The 20,249-nt window shown below is 33.6% G+C and overlaps 1 protein-coding gene across 10 annotated transcripts in view; it reads right to left on the bottom strand.

Annotated features, from left to right (window-relative positions):
- Window positions 1–20,249, bottom strand: part of Add3 (adducin 3) — a 119,550-nt gene that overhangs the window by 84,198 nt on the left and 15,103 nt on the right. The window contains exon 1 of one of the 10 annotated variants that reach the window (XM_048807313.1): window positions 14,911–14,930. The exons of the other annotated variants lie outside the window; for them this stretch is intronic. The gene's annotated coding sequence lies outside the window, so the exon portion shown is untranslated. Of the gene's footprint in view, window positions 1–14,910; window positions 14,931–20,249 lie in introns of those variants that run through there. 10 annotated transcript variants of the gene reach the window in all.

Genomic DNA, 20,249 nt, shown 5'->3' with positions numbered 1-20,249 from the left:
TCCATTTCCAGATTTTTTATCATTACCAACTCTGCTATAATTAACATCTCTATACATTTATAAATTGGCATTTTTTTTTTTGGAAATCAAATGTAAATTCCTAGAAATGTAATTGATGGGTCAATTGTAAGCACAATTAATCTCTGACACATATTGACAAATTGCCTACCATAAAACTTGAACTTGTTAACACACACATTGTTAGTATGTACCTTAGAATTAAAGCTTCATCTAAAGTTTCTTTTCTGGGATGTTTGCCTCACTCTTATTTTTGCCTACTAATTAGAAAAGTAATCCTCAAGCAAAATGAATTGGTTGTTCTACTAATTTCCCAGAAAAGATTAGACTACTGATGGTCTGCAAAGGTTCCAATTACTGAGTGTTATTTATAAGCTAAAAACTAAAATATTGTCAGGTGTGGTAGCACACGCTTTGTAATCCCAACTATTCAGAAGGCTGAGTTAAGAAAGATCACAAGTTCAAGGTCAGCTTGGGCCACTTTGTAAGAACCTGTCTCAAAATAATACTGGGTTCAATACTCAGTACTCCTAAATAAAACAAAACAAAAATCAAGTTATAAAAAACAAGTTCATAATTAGAGTATATAGTATAACAAACTTTTGGATATAAGAGCATATGCACTAGATTCTCTAAGTATTTCTAGAAACAAAGACATGAAATTTAACTAAACACATAAGTGACCTTATAGAATACAAACAGTTCTAATAGTAATAATCAAGAAGATGTCTTTGAAAGATGTCTCTGAAAAGTGAAAAGCTATTTCATTATCATTCTCTCTTATACATGTGCACGCATACCCACTTTATGCCCAAGTAGCAACTGGCATTATTTAAATTCCTCGACTTAAAAGTGAATCTGAGAGTATTTTTAATTACTTTTTATTACTACTTAACTAAATATGAAATGCAGAAAGATCACTATGGTAAATTGTTGAGTTTATTTTTCCCTCTTCTGCTATGATCTTACGCTCTTGGCCATCTGGCTTGTGTTTACTGTACCACTGGGAAGCTATATTTGCTCATTAACAAAAATAAAAGCTCAATTTTTCCTATTGTATTTGCACAGTTATTCCCATGTGCATTTTCTAAACCAGGTTATTTTACCTACCTCACAAAATACTCTTAAAGACCTCATTATTAATACCCAAACTCAACAGAACATGCCGTTATCTCCTTAAATTATGGTGTTCCTGCCTTCAATAGTTTCTTCAAGCCATAAGGAAATTCCTCTATTCTACTTCAACTTCTCTGGCAACCCTATCTCTGAATGGGCTTAGTCTCTTTCATTTGAGTCATTTTATTATAATTATATATAATCATTATAATAAAGTTTAATATATATCAATTATATATTTACTTAACAGAATATATATAATTATATATAGCCTCTGAAATTGTTTTCAGGCTTAAAAAGCAAACGATCTATTCAATTATTCATTCATTTATATGTTTGATATAAGCCATGTGTCAAAATAATCAGGGCACACTAGAAAAGCATGGCTCTTAAAACACATATTACAAAAAGTGACTTGGTGAAAATTCCATTCTTGTCTTTAGGATGACAAGGGCTTCATCTCAATAGTCAAGCAATTGTGACTTACTGAACAAGCTTGTAGCTATCACTTCAGAATCACACTGGACCACGGCATTGTTTGAATACAAACTCAATAAAATAAAACAAACAATAAAACTATCCTGAATTACTATAGTACTTAAGGTATTTTGATTTTCAACTCTATTTTCAATTCATTACTTTATGCTTCATTAGCAGCTACCACTTTTTAAGCACTTATTATGAACAAGGCACCATGCAATGAGAATTATACACATTAATGCTTACCACTAACCTAAGAAGGCAACTATCACTTCCAGGAAAAGAAGGCCTAGAAAGAGCAACTTCTCCAAAGTCACAACATTAAGAAGCATCATTTCAATCTCAAAGTCTTTAACCACTGCTTTTCAAATGATTGATACATTTATGCACATTTTTATAAAAAGTTCACTTTAGATGGTATGTCATATTCTTCAAAGCTTGTCCTTGTCTCTAGAATTACATATAAGGATAAAAATTTATACAATTTCTTAATACAGTATATACTAGCTCAAAAGAACTAAATAGCAAGAGAGGCTCCTAAAATGTTGTATTCGTTCACCATCAGCACTTTATATCAAAGTATGTGTGCTAGGAAAGGTATTTGAGGAAAACAATCAACTAGCTCCCTAAACCTTGAATAGTTGATGTTCCTCCTCAGGTCTGAATAGCTTTACAGTGAGATTCCACTGGTAAGAAGACTACAGTCAAAATTCATTCCTCACCAAATGTACAGAGCAGTAAGCTGAGATTCGGTTGTTAGTTTGTTGTGTTACAGTTTGGGCCTTAAATGTTTCCCCAAAGGCCCATGTATTAAAGGGTTGGTCCTCAGATTGGCCCTGTCCGGAGGTGGTGGAGATTTTATGAGGTGGAGCCTCGTGGGGAGTATTCTGGTCATGGGGGGTGTGCCCTGAAGGTGACAAACTCTAGCCCCTTCTACTTCTCTCTTTTGCTGTTAGCCATGAGTTAGCAGGTCTGTTCCAACACGCATTCCTGTCATGGCGTACTGCCTTGACATAGACCCAAAGCAACAGGACCAATCAATCATGGATTGAAACTTCTAAACTATGAGTCAAAATAAAACTTTTCTCTTTTCAAGTTGATTATTGCAAACATTTGTTACAACAGAAAGCTAACATACTGTGCATAGTTACTAGAATATAAATCTTTTCAATGAGTACAGCACTTTTAGAAATAGCATTTGATAAAATAGTAAAAATTTGACATTTTAAATCACAGTTCCATTTTGAATGAAAGGTCCTTATTGTTGACTTTCATGGGAAAAAATCTAAAGATTTGTTGCTACTTACTATTGACACATATTACTTCTTTAGTATACAAATTTATTTTGAAGGAGTATATTTATTCTCATCCCCATAATATCACTATCTCTGGAATAAAATTTCTTTAGTGTTACTTATCAGCTAGAGATGTTCGAAGAACATTTTCAATGTTTCAAATGAAGCTCATAGTTACAGAAGGCAGACCTTTATGTTAGGCTAAACAAGGAGCTATAAAATGCTTATTTAATTCTGTGTGGTAATTTCTAGATAACAAGTATCAACTAAGTTTGAAGTTCTTAAAACACAAAGAAAAAAATATAAGATTCTTACTGTTCAAGGACACAGTAGTTTAATAAGTCAGAATATAGAATGAGAAATTCTCACGTAAGTTTTCTCATAGGATAGACTTCAACGTTAAAGACTCATTTATATAAACAAAAGTTTCCTTTTTTTTTTCCTACTAAGTATTCAATACATTTTATCATAAAAGTATTTTTTTCTTGTTTTTTGTTTTGGTACCAGGAATTGAACCCAGGGGCGTGACCCAATAATCCGCATCCCCAGTCCTTTTTTAGTTTTTATTTTGAGACAGGGTCTCACTAAGTTGCTTAAAGCCTCACTAAATTGCTGAGGCTGGCCTTGAACTTGTGATCCTCCTGCCCTGGTCTCCTGAACAATTGGGATTACAGGCATGTATCACTATGCCCAGCAGGTATATAATTTCAGACAAAGAACAAAATCATATTGCTTTATCATTATGTAAGTTTTCTCTTAGAAAACATTGGATGGTGAAAAGAGAGGAGTACTTGCAATTATTAGCAGAATTAGATTTGGTTCCCAAGTCTAAGAAGTAAAAAAATCGATGGAAAAAAATATCAGATAAAACTCAAGTGTCAATAAAGATAACTGTCATTAATATTTTATTAGTGTGTTAATTTTAAACTAATACGTTCCGTGTTATTACAGCATATTTCTTGATTACAAGCAACATTATTTTAATTGAAATGAATTATCTTTTTTGAAAAGATGAGGGTTTTTCATTTTGTAAAATATTCATAGCATAATTTCTCAGCTCACCTAACATATTTCTAAACATCTCCAAGTCACTTGGGCAAGACTGATTTTGACAAAATAAATGAGCCAAACTACTTTTTGTACTGGTCAAGCACCTGAATACCTGGGTTCTTTGCCATCTTGTGGCTGCCTTACTGTCACTACCTTCAATGGTTTGCCTTCCAAAAAGATAGTAAAGAATTGCAATTAAAATAATGAATGGTTATTTTAACACATTTTTATACAGTTGTGCTACAAATCACCTTATTTTTCTTAATGTGGCCCTAATTTGCCCACAGAATACACAATTATCTTTTAATTATGGCAAACTCTGATACAAATGAAACTACAATAAAATATTCCCAAAGCTTATTTTCAAAATATGAAACTTCCTTTTGCAGCAAATAAAGTCATAAAATTTTAAGAGAAGGCAATTTATTTACTTAGATCAAGAATTTTTTAACACAGGGTCCCAAAATCCCAAGAGATACCACAGATACACTTCAGAAAATTTAATTGAAATCTCTCAAATTAAACTTAAAAATTACCTATAAAGTTTTCCGAGGAGAACAAGTGGCTTCTATCGATTCTCAAAGTAGGTTTGTGATCCCAAAAGAGTTTAAGAAGTGGTCTAACCAGACTGGGAGATTTAAGTACAGTTTCACTACCAGAATGTCCTTTTCATCTAGAAAAGTACTTTCTACTGAAAGTAACTTGTTGTTGATGAATTGCTCAAATTTGCATTATTTGCTTACTGACGTATATCATAAAGCAGATCCCAAGGTTATCTTTATAAAAACACAACACTCATTTACCTGAATTTCTTATATGACGGAAGCTAAAGCAAAGGAAATTGCCCATAATTCTGAGCACATCTGTGGACATGTGCTGTGCATGTGAATATCCTGTCACACATAATCCAGCAGAAAAAAGCTGGAAAACCACTGATTTGAAACCCCCACCCCTATTTTATAGAAGAAGAAACAGGCTCAAAGATATTAAGTGGTTCATTCAAAGTCACACAGGAGGAGCCTTGGTACTGATTCAATGCAAACTCAAACAGGGCTGAAAATGAAATGGATACTTACACTGGCATTTTCTTAGCCTGGATTGTGGCTCTTTAAAAAAAAAAGTTTGGTCTTAATAAGTGTCACTCTGCATATTCATTTTGAAAAACCTCATCTGCCTTTCACAAATTCATTCAGTGAATTTCTCCTGTCATTAACTCACAGATCTGTTTTTCCTGTCCTGTCAAACATCAAGCCAGTGCTCCAGATCTATACGTCTAACTGCCCACTGGGTACAGCATCTACTTCTGTTCAAATGCTTCAACCTTCACATGTTGAAAAAAATCAAATTCATATCATCTACATATTCTGATTATACGGAGATATCTTCGTTCTAGTTTTCTTTCTCCATGCCAGAAAACCAGAAGTTTCTTGACCTTCATCTCCCACATCCAGGTAGTAACCAATTCCTTCGGATTTTATTACATTTCCTCTCAGGCCAGTCATTTCCTTTCTATCCTTGAGACTCCTCATTTATTTCAGGAATTTATTCTCTTTTTCCTGAAATATGACCATAATCTCTTTAACTTCAACCACGTATCTTCTCCATCTACTCTCAATACCACTGCCAAAATAAGATATTAAAACCATAAATCTGACCATATCATTCAACTTCTTATAAATCCTTCAGTGCTCCTAAATAACTCAACATTGTGTAGAATGTTTTCATAATATCATCTTCATTATAAACCTATTATCTGCTTTATATTGCAATGGGATACTGAGTACTTAAATTTACAGTTAAGTACTCCTAATGATGGATGATAATCATCCAAAATTACTGCACTAATACAAACATATTAACAGGTTACAATTAATTTGTGCTATGTGATCCTGCCAGTGTCAATCTGTCCCTTATAACATATCTTTATAAGATAAAAATTGGAAATATGTGAGAAAGGAAAAAACAAAAATGAAAACAAACTATCTTAATGATTTAAAGGCAGCATTAATATTTATGGTTGACAAACTCTATTATGATTCCCAGTGATTCCACTCTACAGCATTCACACTCTGTGAGTCCCCTCTCACACTGTACCATGGTTGATTTAAGAGAACAATGGCAAATGACAGAAGCAATGGTATGTATACAAGATCAGGTTATTGAAAAACCTGTGGGTTCCATCTTTTGTCTCCTCATCCCCTCTCCATTGGTTCTGAAGGAAGCCAGTAGACACATCTTAAGAACTCAGCCACATGCAGAAGAATGACACTAGACTCCTATTTCACATCAGTTAAATCAACTCAAAGTGGCTTTTGAAAGTCTTACATGAAACTTAAGACATGCAACTCTAAAAGAAAACATAAGGTAAACACTTTAGGACACTAAAATAGGCAAGAAATTTTTGGATAAGACCCAAAGGTATAGGAAACAACACCAAAAACTGATGAATGTGATTATATCAAACTAAAAAGCTTTGGTACAGCAAAGGAAATAATCATCACAGTACAGAGACCACCTACAGAAATGGGAGAATATATCTGCAAACCTTACATCTGCTAAGGAGTTAATATCCAGAACATAAATAAAGAAGGTCAAACAACTCAACAGCAATAAATAAATAAAAATAAAAACTGGCCAATAGACCTAAATAGACATTTCTCAAGACATATAAATGACCAAAACATATGTGAAAAATGAAAATGCTATCACTAATCATCAGGGAAATGCAAATACAAACTATGATGCGGTATCACTTCACTCCAGTTAGAATGGCTATTATCAAAAAACTAAAGACAAAGAGTTTTGGCAAGGATTTGGAGAAAAGGGAATCCTTCTGACCTGTTGGTGGAAAAGCAAATTAATACAGTCATTATGGAAAAACAATATGGAGGTTCCTCAAAAAATTAAAAATAGAACTACCATATCCTCTAGCAATCCCATATTGGGTATAAATCAGAGGAAATGAAATCGGTATGGCAAAGAGTCATCTGTACTCCCATGTTTATCACAGCACTATTCATCACAGTCAAGAAATAGAAACAACATAACTATCCATCAATTGATGAAAGGAGGTTCATGGTTCCAGTATGAAGGGCTCCCAAAAGTTCTTATGTAAGTGCAGAGACAGTGTTCAGAGACAAACTGACTGGACTGTGAAAGCTGTAACCTAATCAGTCCATCCTAGTTTGAATGGACTAGTGGTAACTGTAGGCAGGTAGGGCATGGTTGAAGGTATGTCACTGGGAATCGTGCCCTAGTAGTACATGTCACCTCCAACCAGCATCACAGGAAAACTTGCAAGGTGCAAATTAATGGGCCTCACTCCTAACTTAAGAAGTCAGAAAGTGTGGGGGTCTGGTTTTAACAAGCATTGTAGGTACTTCAAATGCCTGACTGGTCTAAAACAATTCATGCTATCACTGGTAATGGCAAGAAGAGAGGGGCGATGACAGGTAGCTGACAACTCTGCAAGTGTAGCTTCTGTTCATCAGCCAGTCTAGCTTGGGTTTTAAAGTTTTTGATTCCATTTGCTGGGCAGCTCCTTCTTGAAGGAGTTAAATTATCACATTAATCTTTAGGAGTCCTCACCTAGCAATGTCCTTCAGAAAAAAACTGCTCTAGTTAGTCTATTCCCTATTGCCTGTAATTCCTTTAAAACATGGGATGGTGATGGCTGGATTTGGAGATGGAGGTGGAAAGAGTATCAATGAAGATACAGCTGCAAGGGGGCACAGAGTGGATGGATGAACTGAAGAAGGGTAAAAGCATGGATGACATAATTACCTAGACTAACATTAAGGAAAAAATGTTTATTTTATATTTTGGTCTAAAGGAATTCCTCCCTCAAAATTCCATTTGTTATTTGATGGTCTAGCCATAAATACTACCTAGTATTAAACATGCCATTTTTAGTTATTCAACAAATGGCAAGCCAAAGCTAATATATCCAAATACAAGTAAAAATAAAACATTATCTCATGACTTGGTTTGGTGGTTAACAGCAGAAGAACTATTTCTTTTCTGGTAGGAGGTTACATTTATAGATTACATGTCTCCAAATCTGAAATGTGGCTGGTTAAGCTTTTTTGGTTTAATTTACTTAATTTATGTCCTAGCTTACACTTATAAGCTTGTCTATATTTAGTATTTTCTATTACTCATATAAGGACACAACTTTCCAATTTTTCAAGCTGAGATGATTCAGGATCCATATTTAACTGTAATTTTTTTAAAAAAAGTACTCTCAGCTGTCATTTTTAAGGAATTAATGGAAAGCAAAGAAATGCTTAAAAGTCCTTGATGTATACTCAAGTTACAGACTTTAAATAGTAGGCTTTGGTACAGATAAATAATTTGGATATCCTTATAGTATCATTGTTGAGTTTAAATTTCAAAACCTCATTATATAATAATTGATTATAAAGCAGTATCTTAGATTACTGAAATCTTTGATTTGCCTTTTGGTTCAAAAGAAAACAATTACAGACTAGTTTAATTGCCCCTAAAACATCTCCTTAATAGTTAACTTTAAAATAATTGAAGTTTATATTATGATGATGATGATGATGTACCAGGGATTGAACTCAGGGGGGGCATTTGACCACTGAGCCACATCCCAATCCCTATTTTATATTTTATTTAGAGACAGGGTCTCACTGAGTTGCTTAGCACCTTATTTTTGCTAAGGCTAGCTTTGAACTTGTGATCCTCCTGTCTCAGCCTCCCCCACCGTTGGGATTACAGGTGTGTGCCACCTGCCTGGCTTAATTTATTATTAAAATATATAATTTAAGTTATAAAATAGCTTGCTAAAGAAATTATATGGTCTATAGGAAGTAAATGTAATTTTTTTTTAAATAAAAGGGAAACTGTATTTACAGAAGGCATTGAAATGCCCCCCCATATATGTCAATGTTAATTCAAAGACATACCCCATAGAAATTAACATTTCTATGTAAAATGACCTTATAAATACTGATTTTATAACACAAGCATTATATTTTCCAAGCAGAGGTATTTGTAACTACCAAATGTAATTTTTCATTTTCAAGAAGAGAATCATCACAAAAATAAACTCTGAAATCTGTTAACTCATTACTTAAAGGCGTTGTTTTTAAAGTGTGTTCTAAGAAATAGGAGTTTCACTATGGGGATTGATTTTATTAGAGAGATTGGTTTCTGTGATCTAGTGACATATTTAAATAGAGATACACTGAATTTTAACAAAAAAAGAGGTAAACCCAGTACTTAACAGCAGTACTTCATTTGCTATGCTCTCTGTAGAGATGATTCAGGATAGTTTCATGGCTCCCAATAGTAATCTTGCTATTCTGGAGGCTGAGACAGAAGAATCACAAGTTCGAGGCCTATTTGGGCCACTTATCAAGACCCTGTCTCAAAATAAAAATAAAAAACAGCTGGAGGTGTAGTTCAGTGATAGAATGCTTGCCTAGCATGTTCAAAGTCCTGGGTTCAATTCTCAATACTGCTAAAAAAAAAAAAGAAAAAAAAATTTCCCTGAACATATTTGAAACTATTTTTCTTGAGAAATCTCTTAGAATTAATGATCTGCATAACATAGTGTAGAAAATGCTACTTTGGGGCATGAGGTTTCACCATGTGAAAAGGACAATGTATAATATTATAAATGGTTAACCTTAAGGTTAACAAAGATCTATATTAGTTCTTCAGGTCTACTCCTTATCTATGATCTTTTCATTTTTACCAAGTGATCTCTGACTAAGCCAATCTACCTTAAAACCTTAAACTGTATGAGTTTCCAGCTTTCTCTGTACTTTAGCTTTTTCATGTTCATAGATACTAATGGAAAAAGCAAGTTATGATCCCAGGAATTCAAAGGAGAAATTAAAAACAATTGAGTACAGTACAATGAATTTATTGTCCCTTCTGTTATTTCGTAAGCTCCCAGCACTAGGAACACAACATAAGCCATTAAGTATTTGCACTATGTGCATAATGTTTGTACTTATACACATTTTAATACAGCATTTCAGAATTTTTAAATTGGAAATTAACTGATTTTTAAAGTAACTACATCTCAGGAACACTGCTCCTACAATGAAATCCTGTTCCCCAGAAATGGATCCATCTGATTAGTACAACTGATCTGCCAGCTGGATGAATTCCAAATAAATTTCTAACCAGGACTTGGTAAAATATTCCCATACCTAGCATTTTACATGGCACATACTTTAAATATGCATTCTGGATTGCCCTGAGAAGCAAACAATTGTATGACAACATGAAATGTATTTGGTTTAGACTCTTTATATTAAATTTACTGGATTAGCAGTTTAAACAATACATCAAATGTTGTGCTTGAATTCTGCACACATCTATTCTGTATTAGTCTGTTGGCATCTAGCACTCGATTAGGAAAGCCTGCCATCTGGTAGTTATAGCAACCCTTCACTTGGTAGGAAGTTGAAGACCATGAACCTCAGAGAAATGCAAACCAAGTTTACAGCTATGAATATATCAAAATCTTTTTTTAAAAAAATAGCTACAGGGCTTTATGCTAAAAGAAACATCATATGTACATGCATTATATAATTGACCTACAAAAGTCAAGTTTTAAAGGGGTTAAAAGGATGAATGACTAAATTAAACAAGTAATTAGGCCCACATTCCCCTCACCCACAAGGCTGCCACTGTCTCTTTTATAAAGCCTAGGGATGAGAGCCAAATTGGCCTTATTTAAATTGGTCATTTAACTCTCACTTCTCTTAATCATAATGTGAATGTTTTGGGGTACACATTTTTTCCTCCCTAAGTTTTAGGTAAGCAATATTTCAGATAAAGAATAAATAATTAGGGCTGGGGATGTAGCTCAGTTGCAGAACGCTTGCCTAGACTGCACAATGCCTGGGTTTGATCCCAGCACTTCAAAAAAAAAAAAAAAAAGAGTGAACAAATAATTAACAGTATAAAAATAACAACATGTGCAACATATGAGCATAAACAAGGTATTTTCATGATCTTCTTTAATCATAAAGGAAAAATCCGGGTAGAAAGACAATGATTATCTCAGATTTTATAATTTCCTAAGGTTATAGTTAGGGTAATTAGGTACATCACCTAGTCAAAAATTTTACTTTCTTTCTAATATATCAGTTTCTTGCCTGAAATAATAGTGTCTTATAGTTAGTGTTATAATGTACATGTGCATACATAAAAGAGCTTGGCACTTTAAACTTGCCCAAATCTCCTTGCTGTCCACCTTCCCAGTACAGTTTTACTCTTTGAAACTCTGTTCTTCCTTTTCTCTCCTCATCTTTCCCAAGCCACCAAGTCTGAGTGAAGGCCAAGTGGGTGAGTAAATGTAGCATCCTGCCCATCAGAGCACTTATAAATTGTGATTAAATCTATTCTAATTTAGCAATTAGCATACCAATACAGAGACTACTTCCTTGTCCTCTGATTCTTAATGTAACAAAGTCATGGGCATGGCCATTAAGAGAAGATCTAGGATTATACAAGATTTATCCAGTCATTATGCTTATTCTATCCCATTATTTTACTTCAACTCTCTTTGTCTATAAAAAGCCCCTTCCTTATATGGTAGGTGTCTGAAGCCTAAGGTTTGATACTGTTGGCATTCAGGAGACTCTTCTTGTATCTCTTCCTGAAAGCATCTGAAACATTTTTTGTTGACTGATTTTCAAGGTGAAAAAGATGCTCTTTCACAGGCTTTAGATGATCTATACTGCTCAACAAGCTGTAAACTTGTCTCTCTTAAAAACTGCTAATTATAAGCATTCTCACACAATATTCACATATTTCAAAACAGCATGTTGTACACAATAAATATATATAATATTTATCAATTAAATTTTAAAACAAAGCTTATATTTCTTCATTAATGTCTGGAACATACACTAGATACAAATCGGGAAGGAAGGTAGATTGGAGTGAGGAGGGGGGGCAAAAGTCATTCACCAAGACAAAGGAAATCAACTCAAGAATCCTACGAAGCTATTAGCCAACACCATTTGGCAAGAGACCCCATTATATACAGCACTCTGCTTCATACTAATGGACACACATAGGAAATGAAAAACATGGCCTGTAATCCCAGCAACTCGGGAAGCTGAGACAGGAGGATTGCAAGTTTGAGGCCAGCCTCAGCAACTTAGTGAGGTTCTAAGCAACTTAGCAAGACCCTGTCTCAAAATAAAAAGGGCTGGGATGTAGCTCAGTGGTAAAGCACTCCTGGTTCCACTCCAAGTACTCCCCCCAAAATTATAATAAATTATAAAAGCTGTTCTTAAAAATGTGAAGCAGGTAACTTTTTCTTCCATTATTTTTTCTTCCTCCCACTGAGTTTTATAATCTCATGTGTATACAAGCAATAAATGTAAAGGACAGTTCATACTAAAAAAAAAAAAAAAAGAAAGAAAGAAAAACATGGTGGGAAAGCGCATGATTCTAGAACCATGCAGAACTGGTTGGAATTCTGCCACTTACTAGCTGACCCAGGTTAAAGACAAACGTATCTGAGTCTGTTTCTTCATCTTACAATAGAAATCTTGCAGAACTGATAAGAGAAATAAACATTTTATCTAAAAGACTTGGAAAAGTACCTGGTACATGGCAGGTAACCAATGAATGGTAACTATAACTTTATGTTTTTATCACCTATCTTCAAGAAGCAGACACTCAAGAGTTAGCAAGCAACCATTAGACATAGTGGGCAGAGCAACCTTTTCCTTTAATTTTATGAAAAACAAGAGTTAGAAAGAGAAGTAGTGGCTGCTCGTAGGCAATAGTTTTCACAACAGTACTGTAAAACAAACCAGCTCAGCCAAGTCAGCTGTAACAATTGAAGCTAAAGGATCCTGAGGGAGAATTTGCCTGAACCTCTGCAAGCTCCCAACAGTAAAAACACACCATAAACTCTCTTCTTTATGACAATATAAATAAACTCAATAGAAATACATTGTGAGCCACAAATGCAAGTATACAGGCTTTTAAATTGTATAGTAACCACATTTAAAAAGTGAAAGCAGTAAGTTAAATTAATTTTATAATGAAATATCAAGATTTCAACCACAATCAATATAAACAACTGAGTTATTTTACATTTTTTCTTGTACTAAGACTTCAAAATCCACTGTTTTTTACAATTACAACACATCTCAATTGTACTAGTCACATTCAAGTATTTAATAGCTGAATGTAGCTAATGGCTATCATTACAGACATGGAGCTCTGCAATTTTGGCACCTAGCCTCAGCCCAATCCAAAGAACATATCCTATGGGTGAACCTAGATCCTAGACACTTAAAATCATCTCAAAATCTTTTCTAGGTTTTTCTTTTCAGAGATTCTAGTTGCTCAGATTGCTATAATAGTAAGACACCTGTATTTCAAAAGCTCACATATTATGACATATAAAACATAACATCTGTTGGGAGCTGTAGAAATTGGAGGAGGAATGCCAATCATATCAATCAACACCATTCCTTGATTGCTCATTAGTAGTATATATTCCAATCAAGTCACCTACAAAATTCCACAAACTTGAAAGAACTTTTGGTAAATTAGACCTCCTTAGGTTTGAGGGCGGGGGCGGATACCACTATAATAATGTAACAGTTTTTAAAATATATACGTGACTACATGACCAATGTGATTCTGCAACCTGTATACTCAGAAAAATGAGAAATTATATCCCATCTGATTCAAATGTATGATATGTCAAGGTCATTGTACTGTCATGTGTAACTAATTAAAACAAATTTTAAAAAATTTCAAAACCTTTTAAGAAAACTTTCTTTTTATTTGTTTTACTTAGTAACACATGACAGTACAGTGATCTTGACATATCATACATTTGAATCAGATGGGATATAATTTCTCATTTTTCTGAGTATACAGGTTGCAGAGTCACATTGGTCATGCAGTCACATATATACACACAGTAATAATAATGTCTGTTTCACTCTACTATCCTTCCTATCTTCCCAACCCCTCCCCTCCCCTCCCTCCACTTAAGAAAACTTTATTTTAATACTCTATGCATTTAGACAATCATAGCTTTATTTATATTAATCTGTTAAAGTTTAACTAAACTTTAAACAATTTTCAATCAGGTAAGAAAAGTCTGTATCATCTGGTTTGCTTATTTTACAATTCAAAAAAATACTTTCAAAGTATGTAAAGTGCAAACAGATGGTGTTGGCCAAGAACTAGATTTTCAAATGTGATTGATTTCCAAGAACATTACCAGAAATGAGGCATACAAACTGGTGAGTGTAAAGCTTTGAAAAGTTCATATCTAACTTTATCATCTATGAAGAACTCTTCAGGATTTCAAATTGTTAAGTAAATTTCTAAAAATTCAGAGCAAATAAAAAATACACGTGATTGAAAATTCCTGTCTCCTAGATACATTCAGAACATGACACACAGTTAATGTCATAAAAATTCCCCATTCTATCTAAAAATATGAGCCAATGTTAATGGCTAAGAAAGAACAATACATCATTTGCTTTATAATATGACAGTCTCCAAGTGGCTGTTTTTCTTCCATTTAGAAAAAAAGTTTTCCTTAGTTCCAATTACTACACAAGTTTATAATCATCAGAACAATCTATTACTCTGTAAAATAACTTTCAAAGTAGATGTAAAACATATTTAAATTCTAAGTTGCAATAACCCCTCTGATAAAACTTAGAACTGAAACAAATTTAGAGACAGATGCTATTTATCAAGGAAAAAAAATACCCTCAGAGAAAATTAACAAAATTCATATCTTTCTATTTAAACAAAGCAGAAATATGAAAAATTCATTTCTTTCTGAATCTTTCCAATAACAGTAGTGAATTAAAACCTCAATTAGTGACAATGCTTACAGACTAGTTATTCAGATTAAACACTGAATCCCTGTCAACTTAGTAAATGGACAGTTTCTTTAATATGCTCTTACCTTCATTTTATGCTTGCCTCCTTCATCTTCCTGTCTCAAAAGGTGGGATGCAGGCCAGGTTACAAACAGCAAACATTTAGTCAATACATCTTTCTGCCACCCTGCCCCGCCCCAACCTCTGAGTACTGGGAATTGAACCACTGAGCTATATCTTCAGTACTTTTTTTTTTTTTTTAATTTTGAGACCGAACATTACTAAGTTGCTGAAGCTGGCTTCACTTGTGATCCTTTTGCCTGTAGATGGGATTATAGGCATGCTCATCCATGCCTGGTTTGGTCAACAAAGGTTTAATGAGTATACTACACATACGGCATACTTAACATGTTATCTCAATCTTTGTAGCAATTTAAGAGAGAGACTTTTATCTAAATTTTACAAAAGAATAAAAAGGTTCAGAGAAGGTATCTAATTTGCTAAAGGCCAAAAGGATTCTAAAACAGATCTGATTAAAAAATTTCCTTTTCTATCCCATCAATACTCACTTAAACATAACAAATGAACCCATTCTCTCAAGTTTTCGTTCAATAACATTTGCATTTCTTTGGCAGTACTAGCTTTTGATTATCACATTATAAAGGTAAAAATGGTTAAAAACTAAGATGATCAAGAATATTTTTTAAAAAATCACTTCTTCTATACTCATAGTAAAACCAAATGCAACTATATTTTATTCAAGCACTAACCATAATAATGTAGCTTTCAGTTCCTCAGAAGGAAGGAGAAGCTTATTCTGAAAAGATCAGGTTATCCTGAAAATTGCCTTTGAAAACTATCATGAAACCAAATGCCATAGCTATATATATATATTTTTTTCCAAAGCAAATCTGATGAATTTTCAAATTCCTTGGTATGATGCAGAATAGATAAATTACATTTCTGATGGCTAAAAATCCTATTGTTAAATAGGCTTAATCAAAAAACTAGATTAAAACATTAATGGTTCTAACATGTCAGATTTTTTTCTTTCACTGTGCCTTATGTAATGGCCAACTTAGTTGAAAATAATGGAAAATTAGGGTCATAAGTTCTACAATCTATTTCACTCAAATAAATAACCTAAAACTTTTCTTTTTCCTTTTCATTAGAGGAGTAGAACTGTTTCTCATTTAAATACATTCCTTTCCAAAAGAAAAAAAGAAATGTCAAGGCAGCCAAATACATCCAGTTTGAATTTTTGGTATAATGTTCCTAAACATGTCAGGAACATTTACTATGTACATGGCCTGCTTCAGTGGTGAGCATGCTAAAATTGGAACAATATACAGAAGATCAGCATGACTTTTTGTTAAGAAAACAAGTAAGTTCATGACACATTAAAAAAAAAGATTAAAAAAAAAACTTCAAAGCTTTCTCCAATTCAATGACATATTTAAAAAAAAAAAAGGAAAACGGGTATTGACTATTTGTTGAAAAGGAGTCTTAAGTCAGGATCTCTCACTGTCCAAACTTTGCTCTAGAGAAGGTCAAGTGGAATTCTAGGGAAATCCCTCACTACAGGACAGAATGAATGGGGTTAAGATGACTGATAATATGATCCAGCAGAAAAAGCAAGGGCCTGCAACTCAGGCATCCCAGTTGAGAGTCTACATCTGTCATAAACTGCATGTTGCCTCAAACATGTCACTTCAACCAGATCATGTCCTTTGTTCAAAAAATGATGTAGAGGTTCTAAAATTCTATGAATTTAAATAGTATTCCCCTCTTTACTTCTATTTCTTCAAATTTAAGAGTTTAGTGAATTCTCACTTATACCCATATTAACAGAAAGACTGAGGAAAATGCATAACTTTAATATCCAAGGAAATTTGCAAGTCTGGGGAACCTTCTCTATCACTGGGTAAACTTCCTTTAACTAAGTCATAGAAACAGAAGTTGGCTAGCCCGCGTTTCAGGATCCCATCTCTCATAATTATCCAACTCTCTTTACCCACTACCACTAAATCTCCACAGTCTGGGGGGTGGGTGTCTTCCAATTATAATGAGGTTAGGGTTATCTACTTTAAAATAATAGTCAGAGGTTCTGTATCCCTCATCTAAACTCTAGGGGCTTGAATGTCAAACACGTGACCTTTGCTGCATAATACAGACCTATACAGAGTTTCAAATTATAATAATGATTAGCTATAGGAATAAGATTTTGTGTCACCCAAAATCTTAGTCTTCATTTTTTTTTAATCAAGGAATACAGGGTATTATTTGAAGTATGAGTAAAAGATTATCACATTAACCATCTCCCACTTTCCATATCTCTGCCTTAAGTGTAAGGGAAGCTGGGAAAGGAAACTCTAATACAAAGAGACAATGGATTAAGGAACCAGCTAGGAGAACACAGCTGGTTATCTCTCCAGGTTATTCTGGGCCTAAAACTATATTTCTATACAGCAATTCATTTACCAGGTATAGGCAGGCAAAGTCAAGATTCAAGAACTTAAAAATAAACAATGAAGGGTTGGGGTTGTGGCTCAGTAGTATAGCGCTTGCCTAGCATGTGTGAGGCACTGGGTTCTGTTGTCATCACCACATATAAATAAACAAAATAAAGTCCACTGACAACTAAAAAAATATTTCAAAGTAAATAAATAAATAAACAATGAAAATGTTTGGAATAGGTACAGGAAAGAAGACCTGTGTGATTTAGGGATGGGGTGACAACTTACTTTTCAATATTATACTCCATTGTGCCTGATGGATTTTGTTCCATTTACTTATATTTGTTATTCAAAATAATTTCAAATACTAAAAATAAAATTGATATTACAAAATTCTGATCAAATATTAAGTTTAATTTAGAAACAAAATTAATAGAATCAATTTATTTTTAAAACACTGTGTGCTTTTTACATTTACAATTTTTATTCTTTTCACTATATTTTGTCCATAAAGTATTTTAAATTTTACTGAGTTGCTTTTGAATAAATAAGGTGTTTCAAACAGTATTTAATACTTAAAATTTTTAAGCATGAAAGTTTTACACTGAAATAATTTAGAAATTAGTTCTGTCAAATTCAGTGTTTTCTTCTAAACATTTATAAAATCAATATGTCCTGGAGCCGGGGTTGTGGCTCAGTGGTAGAGTGCATGCCTAGAACATTCGAGACCCTGGGTTTGATCCTCAGCAAAACATAAAAATAAATAAATAAATAAATAAATAAAGCTATGGTGTCCATGTACAACTAAAAAATAAAAAATAAAATAAATATGTCCTGCCTAATATAAAATCCTGTTACATGTCTTAGTACAAAAGCTATGAATAAAAACGGCCAAATGTACCTATATCTAAGCTATTAGAAGAGACAAATCTTACATTATTTTTTTCACTAGGCAAATGTACAAAAAAGTCTTAATGGACTGGATTTTCCCTAAATTTAAACACCAAAAATAATTTTGCATGTGTTTCTGATATTTCTAATAATTTCTCATATGTGCTTATTATTATGTTTATGTTTGAAGTTCAAAATAAATGACTAAACGTTATTCAGAGGAAACTTGAAGATGGCACAATGACTTCCTGTAATGACAACATGATATTGCAATGCCCAATGCTTTTAATTACTTTTATTATTCCACTACACAAAAGTTTAAAATTAAACACAAAAGCACAACATAGAGATGCAGTTTCATTTGGAAACAAAAAGACTATTCATTGGCCAAAATGATGACTATTCACCCATTTCCAAATGCACAAACAAAAACTAACTCAAAGCCTGAACAATTAGGTAATATCTGACAAGCAGTAAAAGATTAAGAAATATTCAAGTTTCTAAAATCTTATGTATTGGAAGGAAAGGATACCGTCAAGACTACCTAATTTCTAGTAGCATAGGTGTTATCTTTCTTCAAGACAAATCAGATCAGTGAAAACGGAGTAAAAAGAAACATTTATATTTCTACCCACAGTGATCTTCACCTCTCTACTGTTCAGCAAGTTGTATAAACTTTTTGCTTCCAAAATGTTTTACTTCTGTCTTGGTTCATTCAGGTGGCTATAACAGAATACTATAAATAGGATGGTTTATAATAACAAACATTTTATTGTTCATATTCTGGAGGGTGAAGTCCAAAATCAAGATACTGGGTAGATCTTATGTTTGATGAGGGTCAGCTTTCCTGTTCATAGCTGGTCATCTTCTTGTGTCCTCACTAAGGAGGAGGTGAAGGAACTCTCCAGTGTCTTTTATAAGGACACTAATCCCATTCATAAAGATTTGGTCCAAAGACCACCTCTATCACATTAGAGATTAAGTTTCAACACATAAGTTTTTGGGGAAAATAAACAGTCAATTCAGCACACTTTTTCTAATATCAAAGCCACTGCCTTAGTTCATCTGCTGTCACTAAATGCCTCCTAACTTGACCCTTTGCCAAATTCTCTAGCTCCATCATGACTTTCCTACCAGTAAATCTCAGAAACATTTGATTATGCACCTCATCAATTAAAATAGGTGCCTCAGAATAAAATCTAAATTTCTTAAAATAGCATCTAAGGCCTGCGTATCTGGTACGCTCTCAACCTCACTATTCCTTCTTTCTCTCCTACCTCATCTACCACACAGACTTACAGGACTTTGGGTATTCTATTATCTGTAATTCACTTTCCTCCCCAACATTTGAAATCCTACTGGAGTCTCTCAGGCTCAAATCATGGAAACTCCTCCCTGAAATTTCTCCCCAACAAAATAAACATCCCGTCTCTGTGCTCATCTGCACTTCCTTTAAATTACTGCGGTAGCATAGCTCACAGGGTGGTATTTGAGTCAGTTACATAGATGTCTACCTCCTCTTACCTGGTTCACATATGCTCTTTTAAAATGCTGAAAATGTTAAGTCACGCAGTTGACAGCCATGAAATAATATGTACCTCTGTTTTGTAAAGGTTTTCATTCTAAAGAGACTATTTTTTCAAAATAAATTTAGGGGGCATATTTTATGACATATGAGTTATATATCAAAAAATAACATTAAAGTAAGTGATATATAAAAAATTAAAAATAACCCTTTCATGTACTTTCTAAACATAAATCTTCGATGGTAATGTTTTTAAGAAGTCAAAGATCAATTTGGGTTGGCCAAATCATTTACTGCAAATTAGTGCGCTCTCTCTATTTTTTTTTAAACACAATGCCTTTATTTTTTTTATGTGGTGCTGAGGATCGAACCCAGGTCCCGCACGTGCTAGGTGAGCGCTCTATCGCTGAGCCACAATCCCCGCCCCGTCTATATTTTTTAATTACAGTTTTTTTTGGAAAAAGAGACCATCTTTACTAACTTGAAGACCTCATAAACTTATTTATAAGCTTGTTCCTTCTCTCTGAAACTCACAAAGATAATAATCATAAAG

Source organism: Marmota marmota, unplaced genomic scaffold, assembly GCF_001458135.2.
Source record: "Marmota marmota marmota unplaced genomic scaffold, marMar, whole genome shotgun sequence".
Classification (NCBI taxonomy): domain Eukaryota; kingdom Metazoa; phylum Chordata; class Mammalia; order Rodentia; family Sciuridae; genus Marmota; species Marmota marmota.
The sequence above is the reverse complement of the archived record's forward strand: the minus strand, read 5'-3'. Positions and strand labels throughout refer to the sequence as shown.